The sequence below is a fragment of the Rattus norvegicus genome, chromosome 20, assembly GCF_036323735.1.
Source record: "Rattus norvegicus strain BN/NHsdMcwi chromosome 20, GRCr8, whole genome shotgun sequence".
Classification (NCBI taxonomy): Eukaryota; Metazoa; Chordata; class Mammalia; order Rodentia; family Muridae; genus Rattus; species Rattus norvegicus.
In genome coordinates this window covers 43,056,548-43,068,718 of record NC_086038.1, presented here as the reverse complement: position 1 = coordinate 43,068,718, position 12,171 = coordinate 43,056,548, and positions in this window count along the sequence as shown.

The following is a 12,171-nucleotide window of genomic DNA, read 5'->3' as shown; positions in this document are numbered from 1 at the left end:
AAGAAAGGGTTTATTCAGCTTACTTCCATGTTGCTGTTTCATCACCAAAGGAAGTCAGGACTGGAACTCAAGCAGGTCAGGAAGCAGGAGCTGATGCAGAGGCCATGGAGGGATGTTTCTTACTGGCTTGCTTCCCCTGGCTTGCTCAACTTGCTCTCTTGTAGAACCCAAGACCACCAGTCCAGGGACAGCACCACCCACAATGGGCTGAGCCCTCCCACCTTGACCACTAGTTGAGAAAATGCCTTACAGCTGAGTCTCATGAAGGCATTTCCACAACTGAGGCTCCTATTCTGTGATAACACCAGCGTGTGTCAAGTTGACACACAAAATTAGCCAGTAACTTAAAGCTCTAGAACAAAAAGAAGCAAATACGCCCAAGAGGAACAAACAGCAGGAAATAATCAAACTCAGGAGTGAAATTCTCCAAGTGAAAACAAGAGGAACTATACAAAGAATCAACAAAATCAGGAGCTGGTTCTTTGAGAAAATCAACAAGATAGAAAAACCCTTATCCAGAATAATGAGAGAGAACAGAGAGTGTATCTAAATTAACAAAATCAGAAATGAAAAGGGAGACATAACAACAGAATCTGAGGAAAGTAAAAAAAAATCACCAGATCCTACTACAAAAGACTATATTCAACAAAACTCAAAAATCTAGATGAAATGGACAATTTTTCAGACAGATACCAGGTACCAAAGTTAAATCAGGATCTGAGAAACCATCTAAATAGTCCCATAACTCCTAAAGAAATAGAAGCAGTTACTAGGAGTCTCCCAACCAAAAAAAGCCCTGTACGAGATGGTTTTGTGCAAAATTTTGTCAGACCTTCATTGAAGACCTAATACCAATGCTGTCCAAACTATTCTACAAAACAAAAGCAGAAGAAACACTACTCAATTTCCTCTATGAAGCCTTATTACACTTATATCTTTTTCACACAAAGTCCCAACAAAGAAAGAGAACTTCAGACCAATTTCCCTTAGGAGTATCGATGCCAAAATACTCAATAAAATTCTCGCAAACCGAATCCAAGAATACATCAAAATGATCATCCATCACGATCAGGTAGGCATTATCCCAGGGATTCAGGGATAATTCAATATCTAGAAATCCATCAATGTAATCCACCATGTAAACAAAATAAAAACGAAAACAAAAAACCACACGATCATCTCATTAGATGCTGAGAAAATATTTGACAAAATTCAACACCCCTTCATGTTAAAAGTCTTGGAAAGATCAGAAATTCAAGGCCCATACCTAAACATAGTAAAAGCAATATAGAGCAAATAAATAGCCAACATCAAACTAAATGGAGAGAAACTTGAAACAATCCCACTAAAATCAGGGATTAGACAAGGCTGTCCACTCTCTCTCTAATTATTCAATATAGTACTTTAACAGACAACAAAAAGAGGTCAAAGGAATAGAAATTGGAAAGGAAGTCAAATATCACTATTTGCAGATGATATGATCATATACTTAAGTGACCCCCAAAAGTTCCACCAGAGAACTACTAAGCCTGATAAACAACTTTAGCAAAGTGTCTGGATATAAAATTAACTCAAACAAATCAGTAGCATTCCTCTACTCTAAGGATAAACAGACTGAGAAAGAAATGAGGGAAAGGACACCCTTCACAATAGTCACGGATAACATAAAATAATTTGGTTTGACTCTAACCAAGCAAATGAAAGATCTGTATGACAAGATATTCAAGTCTCTGAAGAAAGACATTGAGGAAGATCTCAGAAGATAGAAAGATTTCCCCTTATGGATTGGCAGGATTAATATAGTAAAAATGGCTATCTTGCCGAAAGAAATCTACAGATTTAACTCATTCCCCATCAAAATTCTGACTCAATTCTTCATAGAGTTAGAAAGAACAATTTGCAAATTCATTTGGAATAATAAAATGCCAGGATAGCGAAAACTTTTCTCAACAATAAAAGAAACTTTGGGGGAATAACCATCCCTGATCTCAAGCTGTATTTTGAGCAATAGTGAGAAAAACTGTATGGTATTAATATAGAGACAGGGAGTTAGATCAATGGAATAGAATTGAAGACCCAGAAATGAACCCATAGACCTATGGTCACTTGATCTTTGACAAAGGAGCTAAAACCATCCAGTGGAAAAAAGATAACATTTTCAACAAATGGTGCTGGTTCAACTCAAGGTCAACATGTAGAAGAATGCAAATTGATCCGTTCTTATAGCCCTGTACAAAGCTCAAGTTCAAGTGGATCAAGGACCTCCTCTTAAAACCAGATACACTCAAACCAATAGAAAAAGGAAGTAGAAAAGAACCTCGAATGCATGGGTACTGGGGAAAATTTCCTGAACAAAACACCAATGGTTTATGCTCTAAGATCAAGAATTGACAAATGGGACCTCATAAAACTGCAAAACTTCTGTAAGGCAAAGGACACTGTCATTAGGACAAAACAGCAACCAACAAATTGGGCAAAGATCTTTACCAATCCTATATCTAATAGTAGGCTATTATCCAATATATACACAGAACTCAAGAAGTTAGAATCTACAGAGCAAAATAACCTTATTAAAAAATGGGGTACAGAGCTAAACAAAGAATTCTCATCTGAGGAACATTGAATGGCTGAGATGTACCTAAAGAAATGTCCAACATCCGTAGTCATCTGGAAAATGCAAATCAAAACAACCCTGAGATTCTATCTCACACCCTTCAGAATGGCGAAGATTAAAAACTCATGTGGCAGCAGATACTGGCAAAGATGTGGAGAAAGAGGAACACTCCTCCATTGTTTGTGGGATTGCAGACTGGTACAACCACTCTAGAAATCATTCTGGAGGTTCCTTAGAAAATTATACATTGTACTACTTGAGGACCCAGCTATACCAATCCTGTGATGCTTTAAAATAGAACAAATATACATGTTCCACTATGTTTATAGCAGCCTTATTTATAATAGCCAGATGTTGGAAAAAACCCAGATGCCCACCAACAAAGGAATGGACACAGGAAATGTGGTATATCTACAGTGGCGTACTACTCAGCTATCCAAAACAATGACTTCACGAAATTCATAGGCAAATGAATGGAACTAAAAAATATCATCTTGAGTGAGGTAACCCAATCATAAAACAAACAAACAAACAAACCAAAAAAAAAAAAAAACCTGTGGTATGCACTTAGCAATAAGTGGATATTGGCACAAAAGCTTAAATTACCCAAGATACAATCCACAGGTCACATGAGGCTCAAGAAGGAAAACCAAACTGCGGATGCTTCAGTCCTTCTTAAAAGGGGGAATAAAGATCTTCATAGGAGGAGATATGGAGACAAAGTTTGGAGCAGAAACTGAAGGAATGGCCATTCAGAGCCTGCCCTAGCTTGGGATCCAGCCCATTTGTGTAGAGTCACCGAACCTGGAAAATATTGATGAAGCCAAGAAGTGCATGCTGACAGGAACCTGATATAGTTGTCTCCTGAGAGGCTCAGCCAGAGCCTGACAAATACAGAGGAGAATGCTTGCAGCGAACCATTGAATTGAGAATGGGTTGCCCATTGGAGGAGTTATAGAAAACATTGAAGGAGCTGATGGGGCTGGTCACCCCATAAGAACAACAATACCAACCAACCAGCGCTCCCAGGAACTAACACTATCCAAAGAGCACACCTGGACAGATCCATGGCTTCAGCCGCATATATAGCAGAGGGTAGCCTTGTTGGGCACCAATGGGATGAGAAGTCCTAGGTCCTGTGAAGGCTCTACCCGCCCAGTGTAGGGAATGTCAGGGTGGGGAGGTAGGCAGGTGGGGTGTTTGGGGAGGGGGAACACCCTTATAGAAGATGGAGATGGGGAAGATGTGGTAGGGGTCTTATGAACGGGAACTCTGAAAAGGGAATAATATTTGAAATGTAAATAAAAAATCCAATAAAAAAATCAAAAAAACAATTAAGCTACTAGTTGGAGGAGTTCAATTAGGTACATTTCTTTTTGCAATTAGTCTCATCATTCATTCATTCATTTACTCAATCACTCAGTCAATAACAGTGGGATCACAGCCAATACATCGTACTTTTTAACTGAGCTGACACCCTACCTTTGACATAATACTTTAAATTATTAGCTCACGTACTCTTTATGTGAGTCCCATAATTACTTATTTTAGATTGTAGTAATAGTAGTAGTGGTCAGAGTTTCTGGTACAAGTGTGTCCATTGGAAGGTATTAATTATCTTTAACTACTAGCAGAAGGTGTATTTGCAGTCTTATATTTGAATATGTTTCATTAACGTTGATCTAATTCTTTAAAAGCCCAAGCTTGGAGCAAACTTGAGCCTCGGGACCACAGGTAAGACCAACTTGTCTGCTGCAAGAAAACTGCCTGGTGAAATCGGGACACAGAGGCAGAATTCCTCTAGGACCGGGCACGTCCTGTGTTTACCGGAAGTCCCACACCCGCGGATCCCGGCCCGCAGCAGCTCTCTGCTCCCAGACCCTGTGGGAAAGAGACCTCACCGCCTGGTCAGGTGGGCACTCCTAAGGCTGCAGAGCAGAAGAGACCACCAACACTGCCCACCCCTGCCCACATCCCTGGCCCAAGAGGAAACTGTATAAGGCCTCTGGGCTCCCGTGGGGGAGGGCCCAAGAGCAGCAGGACCCCTGCCTGAGACACCACCGGTACCTGAAGGAGACAGACCGGATAAACAGTTCTCTGGACCCAAATCCCGTGGGAGGGAGAGCTAAACCCTCAGAGAGGCAGACATGCCTGAGAAACCAGAAGAGACTGCACTCTGCATACACATCAAACACCAAAGGCCATCTGGAACCCTGGTGCACTGAAGCTCCCGGAAGGGGCGGCACATATCTTCCTCGTTGCTGCCACCGCAGAGAGCCCGTGGGCAGCACCCACGAGCGAACTTGAGCCTCGGGACCACAGGTAAGACCAACCTTTCTGCTGCAAGAAAGCTGCCTGGTGAACTCAAGACACAGGCCCACAGAAACAGCTGAAGACCTGTAGAGAGGAAAAACTACACGCCCGAAAGCAGAACACTCTGTCCCCATAACTGACTGAAAGAGAGGAAAACAGGTCTACAGCACTCCTGACACACAGGCTTATAGGACAGTCTAGCCACTGTCAGAAATAGCAGAACAAAGTAACACTACAGATAATCTGATGGCGAGAGGCAAGCGCAGGAACCCAAGCAACAGAAACCAAGACTACATGGCATCATCGGAGCCCAATTCTCCTACCAAAACAAACATGGAATATCCAAACACACCAGAAAAGCAAGATCTAGTTTCAAAATCATATTTGATCATGATGCTGGAGGACTTCAAGAAAGACATGAAGAACTCCCTTAGGGAAACACAGGAAAACATTAATAAACAAGTAGAAGCCTACAGAGAGGAATCGCCAAAATCCCTGAAAGAATTCCAGGAAAACACAATCAAACAGTTGAAGGAACTAAAAATGGAAATAGAAGCAATCAAGAAAGAACACATGGAAACAACCCTGGATATAGAAAACCAAAAGAAGAGACAAGGAGCTGTAGATACAAGCCTCACCAACAGAATACAAGAGATGGAAGAGAGAATCTCAGGAGCAGAAGATTCCATAGAAATCATTGACTCAACTGTCAAAGATAATGTAAAGCAGAAAAAGCTACTGGTCCAAAACATACAGGAAATCCAGGACTCAATGAGAAGATCAAACCTAAGGATAATAGGTATAGAAGAGAGTGAAGACTCCCAGCTCAAAGGACCAGTAAATATCTTCAACAAAATCATAGAAGAAAACTTCCCTAACCTAAAAAAAGAGATACCCATAGGCATACAAGAAGCCTACAGAACTCCAAATAGATTGGACCAGAAAAGAAACACCTCCCGTCACATAATAGTCAAAACACCAAACGCACAAAATAAAGAAAGAATATTAAAAGCAGTAAGGGAAAAAGGTCAAGTAACATATAAAGGCAGACCTATCAGAATCACACCAGACTTCTCGCCAGAAACTATGGAGGCCAGAAGATCCTGGACTGATGTCATACAGACCCTAAGAGAACACAAATGCCAGCCCAGGTTACTGTATCCTGCAAAACTCTCAATTAACATAGATGGAGAAGCCAAGATATTCCATGACAAAACCAAATTTACACAATATCTTTCTACAAATCCAGCTCTACAAAGGATAATAAATGGTAAAGCCCAACATAAGGAGGCAAGCTATACCCTAGAAAAAGCAAGAAACTAATCGTCTTGGCAACAAAACAAAGAGAATGAAAGCACACAAACATAACCTCACATCCAAATATGAATATAACGGGAAGCAATAATCACTATTCCTTAATATCTCTCAACATCAATGGCCTCAACTTCCCAATAAAAAGACATAGATTAACAAACTGGATACGCAACGAGGACCCTGCATTCTGCTGCCTACAGGAAACACACGTCAGAGACAAAGACAGACATTACCGCAGAGTGAAAGGCTGGAAAACAATTTTCCAAGCAAATGGTCAGAAGAAGCAAGCTGGAGTAGCCATTCTAATATCAAATAAAATCAATTTTCAACTAAAAGTCATCAAAAAAGATAAGGAAGGACACTTCATATTCATCAAAGGAAAAATCCACCAACATGAACTCTCAATCCTAAATATCTATGCCCCAAATACAAGGGCACCTACATATGTAAAAGAAACCTTACTAAAGCTCAAAACAAACATTGCACCTCACACAATAATAGTGGGAGATTTCAACACCCCACTCTCATCAATGGACAGATCATGGAAACAGAATTTAAACAGAGATGTAGACAGACTAAGAGAAGTCATGAGCCAAATGGACTTAACGGATATTTATAGAACATTCTATCCTAAAGCAAAAGGATATACCTTCTTCTCAGCTCCTCATGGTACTTTCTCCAAAATTGACCATATAATTAGTCAAAAAACGGGCCTCAACAGGTACAGAAAGATAGAAATAATCCCATGCGTGCTATCAGACCTCCACGGCCTAAAACTGGTCTTCAATAACAATCAAGGAAGAATGCCCACATATACTTGGAAATTGAACAATGCTCTACTCAATGATAACCTGGTCAAGGAAGAAATAAAGAAATTAAAAACTTTTTAGAATTTAATGAAAATGAAGGTACAACATACCCAAACTTATGGGACACAATGAAAGCTGTGCTAAGAGGAAAACTCATAGCGCTGAGTGTCTGCAGAAAGAAACAGGAAAGAGCATATATCAGCAGCTTGACAGCACACCTAAAAGCTCTAGAACAAAAAGAAGCAAATACACCCAGGAGGAGTAGAAGGCAGGAAATAATCAAACTCAGAGCAGAAATCAACCAAGTAGAAACAAAAAGGACCATAGAAAGAATCAACAGAACCAAAAGTTGGTTCTTTGAGAAAATCAACAAGATAGATAAACCCTTAGCCAGACTAACGAGAGGACACAGAGAGTGCGTCCAAATTAACAAAATCAGAAATGAAAAGGGAGACATAACAACAGATTCAGAGGAAATTCAAAAAATCATCACATCTTACTATAAAAACCTATATTCAATAAAACTTGAAAATCTTCAGGAAATGGACAATTTCCTAGACAGATACCAGGTACCAAAGTTAAATCAGGAACAGATAAACCAGTTAAACAACCCCATAACTCCTAAGGAAATAGAAGCAGTCATTAAAGGTCTCCCAACCAAAAAGAGCCCAGGTCCAGACGGGTTTAGTGCAGAATTCTATCAAACCTTCATAGAAGACCTCATACCAATATTATCCAAGCTATTCCACAAAATTGAAACGGATGGATCACTACCGAATACCTTCTACGAAGCCACAATTACTCTTATACCTAAACCACACAAAGACACAACAAAGAAAGAAAATTTCAGACCAATTTCCCTTATGAATATCGACGCAAAAATACTCAACAAAATTCTGGCAAACCGAAGCCAAGAGCACATCAAAACAATCATCCACCATGACCAAGTAGGCTTCATCCCAGGCATGCAGGGATGGTTTAATATACGGAAAACCATCAACGTGATCCATTATATAAACAAACTGAAAGAACAGAACCACATGATCATTTCATTAGACGCTGAGAAAGCATTTGACAAAATTCAACACCCCTTCATGATAAAAGTCCTGGAAAGAATAGGAATTCAAGGCCCATACCTGAACATAGTAAAAGCCATATACAGCAAACCAGTTGCTAACATTAAACTAAATGGAGAGAAACTTGAAGCAATCCCACTAAAATCAGGGACTAGACAAGGCTGCCCACTCTCTCCCTACTTATTCAATATAGTTCTTGAAGTTCTAGCCAGAGCAATCAGACAACAAAAGGAGGTCAGGGGGATACAGATCAGAAAAGAAGAAGTCAAAATATCACTATTTGCAGATGATATGATAGTATATTTAAGTGATCCCAAAAGTTCCACCAGAGAACTACTAAAGCTGATAGACAACTTCAGCAAAGTGGCTGGGTATAAAATTAACTCAAATAAATCAGTTGCCTTCCTCTATACAAAAGAGAAACAAGCCGAGAAAGAAATTAGGGAAACGACACCCTTCATAATAGACCCAAATAATATAAAGTACCTCGGTGTGACTTTAACCAAGCAAGTAAAAGATCTGTACAATAAGAACTTCAAGACACTGAAGAAGGAAATTGAAGAAGACCTCAGAAGATGGAAAGATCTCCCATGCTCATGGATTGGCAGGATTAATATAGTAAAAATGGCCATTTTACCAAAAGCAATCTACAGATTCAATGCAATCCCCATCAAAATACCAATCCAATTCTTCAAAGAGTTAGACAGAACAATTTGCAAATTCATCTGGAATAACAAAAAACCCAGGATAGCTAAAGCTATCCTCAACAATAAAAGGACTTCAGGGGGAATCACTATCCCTGAACTCAAGCAGTATTACAGAGCAATAGTGATAAAAACTGCATGGTATTGGTACAGAGACAGACAGATAGACCAATGGAATAGAATTGAAGACCCAGAAATGAACCCACACACCTATGGTCACTTGATTTTTGACAAAGGAGCCAAAACCATCCAATGGAAAAAAGATAGCATTTTCAGCAAATGGTGCTGGTTCAACTGGAGGGCAACATGTAGAAGAATGCAGATCGATCCATGCTTATCACCCTGTACAAAGCTTAAGTCCAAGTGGATCAAGGACCTCCACATCAAACCAGATACACTCAAACTAATAGAAGAAAAACTAGGGAAGCATCTGGAACACATGGGCACTGGAAAAAATTTCTTGAACAAAACACCAATGGCTTATGCTCTAAGATCAAGAATCGAAAAATGGGATCTCATAAAACTGCAAAGCTTCTGTAAGGCAAAGGACACTGTGGTTAGGACAAAATGGCAACCAACAGATTGGGAAAAGATCTTTACCAATCCTACAACAGATAGAGGCCTTATATCCAAAATATACAAAGAACTCAAGAAGTTAGACCGCAGGGAAACAAATAACCCTATTAAAAAATGGGGCTCAGAGCTAAACAAAAATTCACAGCTGAGGAATGCCGAATGGCTGAGAAACACCTAAAGAAATGTTCAACATCTTTAGTCATAAGGGAAATGATAATCAAAACAACCCTGAGATTTCACCTCACACCAGTGAGAATGGCTAAGATCAAAAACTCAGGGGACAGCAGATGCTGGCGAGGATGTGGAGAAAGAGGAACACTCCTCCATTGTTGGTGGGATTGCAAACTGGTACAACCATTCTGGAAATCAGTCTGGAGGATCCTCAGAAAATTGGACATTGAACTGCCTGAGGATCCAGCTATACCTCTCTTGGGCATATACCCAAAAGATGCCCCAACATATAAAAAAGACATGTGCTCCACTATGTTCATTGCAGCCTTATTTATAATAGCCAGAAGCTGGAAAGAACCCAGATGCCCTTCAACAGAGGAATGGATACAGAAAATGTGGTACATCTACACAATGGAATATTACACAGCTATCAAAAACAACGAGTTTATGAAATTCGTAGGCAAATGGTTGGAACTGGAAAACATCATCCTGAGTGAGCTAACCCAATCACAGAAAGACATACATGGTATGCACTCATTGATAAGTGGCTATTAGCCCAAATGCTTGAATTACCCTAGATGCCTAGAACAAATGAAACTCAAGACGGATGATCAAAACGTGAATGCTTCACTCCTTCTTTAAAAGGGGAACAAGAATAGCCTTGGCAGGGAAGAGAGAGGCAAAGATTAAAACAAAGACTGAAGGAACACCCATTCAGAGCCTGCCCCACATGTGGCCCATACATATACAGCCACCCAATTAGACAAGATGGATGAAGCAAAGAAGTGCAGACCGACAGGAGCCGGATGTAGATCGCTCCTGAGAGACACAGCCAGAATACAGCAAATACAGAGGCGAATACCAGCAGCAAACCACTGAACTGAGAATAGAACCCCCGTTGAAGGAATCAGAGAAAGAACTGGAAGAGCTTGAAGGGGCTCGAGACCCCAAAAGTACAACAATGCCAAGCAACCAGAGCTTCCAGGGACTAAGCCACTAACTAAAGACTATACATGGACTGACCCTGAACTCTGACCTCATAGGTAGCAATGAATATCCTAGTAAGAGCACCAGTGGAAGGGGAAGCTCTGGGTCCTGCTAAGACTGAACCCCCAGTGAACTAGACTGGTGGGGGGAGGGCGGCAGTGGGGGGAGGGTTGGGAGGGGAACACCCATAAGGAAGGGGAGGGGGGAGGGGAATGTTTGCCCGGATACCGGGAAAGGGAATAACACTCGAAATGTATATAAGAAATACTCAAGTTAATAAAAAAAAAAGTATTTTTATCGTTCTAAAAAAAAATGCCCAAGCTTTCTTCCTTATGACAAGGCAAATAAGTCAAGTCCTAAAATGAAAACTATTCATTAACATTTTTTTTAATTTTTTAAGAAACCACAGAAGCCTAGGGGAAAAATAAGCATTTAACTTGTTCTCAAGCAGTTGCTCCATGTTGTAAAAACAAGAAATGTTGTACGCTATACGCAGACTGTCACAAAGAGCAATATCACAATCAAACAGGACACAAAATTTTAGTTCACTATACAAAAAGAGTTTATTTTGTTTAAATCTGCAGTAGCCTATTAAGTGAACAATATCATTTTATCTAAAATTTATATAATGTAATTAATATATTTTATTACTAAAACCATTGTCTTAGGGGATTACTGCTATGAACAGACACCATGACCAAGTCAACTCTTAGAAGGACATTTAATTGGGGCTGCCTTACAGGCTTAGAGGTTCAGTTTATTATCATCAAGGCAGGAGCATGGCAGTGTTCAGATAGCCATTATACACGAGAAGCCAAGAGTTTTACCTCTTCATCTGAAGGCCACTAGAAGACTGGCTCTCATGTGGTTAGGAAGAGGGTCTCATTTTCCAACAAGGCCACACTGCCTAATAGTGCCATTCCCTGGACCAAGCATATTCAAACTACCACAACCAGTAATTATCATCTGAATGTTGCTGTTGAATGTTTAGAGCTCAGTGCTGATGGCTGCTGATTAAGCTCAGACCTGATGCACCAAAGTTGATTCCTAAAGGTTGTGGAGACCCTGACAAAATTCTAAAATAAGACAGAAATCATATGTGTCACCAATAGACCCTTTCTTGTGACATCTTTGTCACAATTACCTTCCCCACAGTGGAAATTTTATCAGAATTGGAGTCAATCATCTTAACTCCTGTCAAAGGATTTTTTTGTAATATTCTAAATCTTTTCAATCTTGTTTCTCCTTCACAGCCTTAGATAGTCTGATGCATTGCCAAATGAGCAGTGAAATCTGTGAAGAAGTTTATTTTTCACAATAGTAGCAGTTGATAGCTTCAAATGTTCAGCAAATCATGGTATCATCTGATGCATACCATCCCCACCTTTGAAGTTCATTATCAGGGCAGAAACACACAGATTTTGCAACATTTTGGCAGGGTTACAGTTTTTAGAATGGTACAGGGACATTAGCTTCAACTTGAAAGATAGTCTTGGAAGACATCCTTCCTACTCTTTTTAAACTTTAAGCCAAGTCATGGAATCACTTTTCTGTGATCTCTTAGGTAGTGTCTGTTCATTGTGAGACTGACTGATTCATGTTGAAAT